The 5000-nt window shown below is 39.9% G+C and overlaps 1 protein-coding gene across 1 annotated transcript in view; it reads right to left on the reverse strand.

Annotated features, from left to right (window-relative positions):
- Window positions 1–3163: 3163 nt before the first annotated feature.
- LOC143274908 (innexin unc-9-like) overlaps window positions 3164–5000 on the reverse strand; it is a 27230-nt gene continuing 25393 nt past the window's right edge. The window contains exon 8 of the mRNA XM_076578891.1: window positions 3164–5000. This exon is cut by the window's right edge and continues 1170 nt beyond it. The gene's annotated coding sequence lies outside the window, so the exon portion shown is untranslated.

The following is a 5000-nucleotide window of genomic DNA, read 5'->3' on the forward strand; positions in this document are numbered from 1 at the left end:
GCGGACAAGGGGTTGGCCCCTGGTACTCCTGGCAACCCAGCGTGCACCATAGGTGCGCCCCAGTACGGGTAGAATGGGGGTAACCACCCGTGGGCACCAGCCATCCTGTGACCCCAAGGGTCACTGACGCCTTGACCTCCATGAAGGGAAAAACCTGGCCAAGTCGGATGGAGGTCAGGTCCGACTTGGGTGTCAGTCCCGCCCGAAGACGAGCGGGCTGACTGCCCGGAACCTCCTGACACGCGCGGGCCTCCCCCAGCAGGGGAGACCGGCCGGATAGCGCCCCGAATCCCCTCCCGTGGGGAAACTGGGGGTGGGCAAAGTAGAGATCCCCCCCCGGAACCAAATTTTTCTCCCCCCCCCCCCCCCAGAAGAAGGTGGGGGAGGGGGGTCGACAGAGAAGAGAGGAGGGGGAACAGCAATGGGGCCCCTGAGATGCTCAGAAAAGTCATTTGCCCCATTGTGTAAACGTTTCTTCATATTTAAATCTGAACCTCCTGTCTGCCATAGGACTGTAAATATAAGAAATGTCAAGTGAAGTCGTGAATTAGACGCTTCTGCATGTGTACTTTATGTTATTATTATTTCATACTTCAACAGAAGATTGATTAAAAAAAAAAAGAAGAAAAAAAGTGAATACATCAGTCATGCTCCAGAAGTGGTTTAAATGCATCACATCAGATGCTGTTATTCATATGCTAGCTCCTTCCCTCAAATAAAACATTTAACAACAACAGGAGTGCATTGCTTTCGTGAACAAAAACGTGTTACTGTGACAAAAAAAAAAAACAAAAAAAAAAAAAAGAAAAAAAACTAACACGACATCTATAACATGTAATATTTTGACGTACAAAAGAGAAAATCACTTCTAGTGTGTATATTCTTAATCCCAATATTGTCAAGGTGTAATGCATTTAATAGTATCTGATCTGTGTAAATTGTATTACAAAAATATCTCAAAATCTGCTTAAGAATCAAAACTGTTTTCCAACACATAGAATCATAATATCATGACACACGCAGAAACATGTCTGACAAGTAAACACACACAACATGCACGATTGTACGATAGAAAACATAATAAATTGGGTAAAATAGTGTAAGAAGTCAAAATATGAATACATCACCATTTCATTTAAAAATGTAAAAATGTCAAGAAAAAGCGTCATTGCAAAATAGCACATACGTTTCCCAGGTGTCACTCTTGATCTGAAGGAGGAGTAAAAAAAAAAAAAAAAAAAAAAAAAAGTTCAACAAAACATTTAAAATGATTAATGAAGAGGCTCACAAAAGCCTCTGATCTGGCCTCATTTCTTGTTAGTTTGATTCTAAATAGCGTCAGCATACTTATGATAATCAACATAAGCAATAGCAGTGTATTTCTACACTGGAATTTCAAAACCTCTACAAATATATATATATATATATATATATATATATATATATATATATATATATATATATATAGAGAGAGAGAGAGAGAGAGAGAGAGAGAGAGAGAGAGACATAATCCATTTCCCTGGTAGTAGTAGTAGTAGTAGTAGTAGTAGTAGTAGTAGTAGTAGTAGTAGTAGTAGTATCATATTCCAACCTTTTTGAACTCTTATAAAAGGGTGTTGCAGTCAACTCTGTGATATTTTCTGAAAGGCTGATGATTTATTTCAGGTTATGTTAAAGAAAGAACCATGCAATTCAACCCAAATAAACCCTCAAACAAACCAATAACACATATCTCACCTTTGTGATACAACGGTGGGAGACAGATGAAGACAAAATGCTACACCTTAATAAAACACAATATTCTGTAATACCTTTGGAGTGTCGGGGGTTATTAGTAATCGAATCACATCAGATTTGAAATATATGGTGAATGGTTACGCGGCTAATCTTTGAAGTACTCTGTAAAACAAAATATTGTATCCTTCTCCCAGCCCTCCACTTTTCTCTGGTTGTATTCCCGAAACATCTGAAAGGTTTGTTTTGCTCAAGTACACACAACCAAATGCTACTACAACAAAGATGTAGATGATAAATTGTCGGTGAACAATAAAGGTCGTCTGGTTGTGTCAAGCTTTTCTCTTTTTTAATTGGTTCGTCCTTTTTCAATCTTTTATACAACCAAATGCTACTACAACAAAGATGTAAATGATCAAGTTGTCAGTGAACAACAAAGGTCGTCTGGTTGTATCAAGTTTTTTTCTCTTTTTTAATTGGTTCTTCCTTTTTCAATGTTTTATACAACCAAATGCTACAGCAACAAAGATGTAAATGATAAAGTTGTCAGTGATCAACAAAGGTCGTCTGGCTGTATCAAGCTTTTTTTCCCCTTTTTTCAATTGGTTCGTCCTTTTTCAATGTTTTATACAACCAAATGCTACTACAACAAAGATGTAAGTTGTGGAGTGATGGCCTAGAGGTAACGCGTCCGCCTAGGAAGCGAAAGAATCTGCGCGCTGGTTCGAATCACGGTACAGCCCCCGAAATTTTCTCCCCCTCCACCAGACCTTGAGTGGTGGTCTGGACGCTAGTCATTCGGATGAGACGATAAACCGAGGTCCCGTGTGCAGCATGCACTTAGCGCACGTAAAAGAACCCACGGCAACAAAAGGGTTGTTCCTGGCAAAATTCTGTAGAAAAATCCACTTCAATAGGAAAAAAAATGCACACAGGAAAAAAATACAAAAAAAGAAAAAAGAAAAAAAAAAAGGGTGGCGCTGTAGTATGGCGACGCGCTCTCCCTGGGGAGAGCAGCCCGAATTTCACACAGAGAAATCTGTTGTGATAAAAAGAAATACAAATACAAATGTAAATGATAAAGTTGTCAGTGATCAACAAAGGTCGTCTGGCTGTATCAAGCTTTTCCCCTTTTTTCAATTGGTTCGTCCTTTTTCTATGTTTCAGTCTTGTGTAACAGTGTCAATACTTTAATGGAAAGAAAATAGATCCAATTAATAAACACAGCTGTTCGCTTTGAAGAGACAGTTGCCAAACAAACAAACAAAAAAAAGAATGTCAGCGATCGTGAAATAAATCGTGTGTGGACCATGACAGCCAGGTCACACACACACACACACACACACACACACACACACACACACACACACACACACACACACACACACACACACACACACACTCACACACACACACAAACACACACAAGCGATTCAAAGAGACAGTCGGGTTTTTTTGCCATTTCATAATGGGAATAAAATAGAAGCAAAACAGGATTTCACTTGTAAGATCGACACACACAGATAAACATGTGCATGTGCTGCGGATAATATCACGTACACGGAAAGACAATGACCTCAGACTAGAATGCTCAACACTGCCCACATAGAGTATGGTGAAGACAGTGTCCCAGCACTGAAACTCCAGGGTCTCCTGCTGCATCATGACAATAGTGGAGTGATGGCCTAGAGGTAACGCGTCCGCCTAGGAAGCGAGAGAATCTGAGCGCACTGGTTCGAATCACAGCTCAGCAGCCGATAATTATTTTCTCCCCCTCCACTAGACCTTGAGTGGTATGGTGACAAAAATGGCCGAATTTTGAAACAAAAAGGAAGCACACCACCAGTTGTCTGCCCTGCACTTCTAGATCTTTTATAGTTTGCTTGTGGACTCTGATTTGGGAAGACCCAGACTGCTGACTGTTGTTTTGTTTCGGGATCACACTGAATGGCCTACGTATCTAGTTTGTAAAGTCCCAGATTGATTTAATTCTATTCAGTCATGGTTTTGGAGCATGTGTATAATTCCAAGGTAAAACTTTACTTTCTTTTCCTCATCATTTAAGTTATTGTCTTTTTATCTTATTTTCATTTATTATTATTATTATTATTATTATCATCATTATTATTATTGTTATTATTATTATTATCATTATTTTCTTCTTTTTTTTCTTCTTTTCTTCTTTTTTTCTCAAGGCCTGACTAAGCGCGTTGGGTTACGCTGCTGGTCAGGCATCTGCTTGGGAGATGTGGTGTAGCGTATATGGATTTGTCCGAACGCAGTGACGCCTCCTTGAGTTACTGATAGGAGGAATTTGTATTATACTCCATGTTTGGTGATACATATACTGACCATGTCAAACTGGTGCAAACTAGGCCTATCGGTTTGCTCTGCTTGGCCAAATTTCGCGCGGCCAATAGTGAAAAGACGAGCCGTCTTGCCCGGTTCGCTCTTAGCCAGTCAAACGCCTCTAAAAGCTATAAGTGCTGAATCATTCCTTTCACCAAGGCTCTCCACGCCATTTTGTCAGGTTTACGCTCTGTCTCGTCTTACGCTTTCTTTTTGGCTATTAAGCGTAACTGTTACTGAAACTGATTTAAATTACCGAAGACACAATGATTCCCAACGCCAAGAGGAAGATAGAAAACGACATTGACACCCCCCGATGAAACGTTTATTGTGCTTTCTGTTTCTTTGCAGGTAATTATTGGATTCTATCAATCACTGGTCTTACCCAGATAACCTTCTTTGGGGTAGCGATGATTACTGGATTACCACAACGGTCTTCATCATCAAGCATTGATCTCAGCAAATCTTAATTTCTTCAAACCAGTTTAAAACTACTGTTCTGGATGGAGGGTGCTTGACAAAGCAACGTCACAAACTTTAGAATCATTCAGTGAACGACTTTCCCTGGCTGAAGTCGTCATGCATCATATCATGAACATCATGGCTGCAAAAGAGCCACGTTTCCTGCTAGGTGTCCATCACTGGTGTCCCACATGTTGCCTTCCCGAGCGGAATATGCTTTCAGGACTGGAATGGTAATTGATATCATAGTTTGGGTGTCACTGCTTCATTGAATGACGTAAATTATGTAAATTATTTAATTCTGTTTTTTTTTCCCCTGTATTTTTTCCCTGCTCAGTTGCATAAGCTGCACTCCACACAGACATATAGATAGCTAGACAGATAGATATATTACTATTGATAAACTATGATCTGGGTGATATCATATTGTATATTCAAACCTCATCATCATGCTT

Source organism: Babylonia areolata, chromosome 29, assembly GCF_041734735.1.
Source record: "Babylonia areolata isolate BAREFJ2019XMU chromosome 29, ASM4173473v1, whole genome shotgun sequence".
NCBI lineage: Eukaryota > Metazoa > Mollusca > Gastropoda > Neogastropoda > Buccinidae > Babylonia > Babylonia areolata.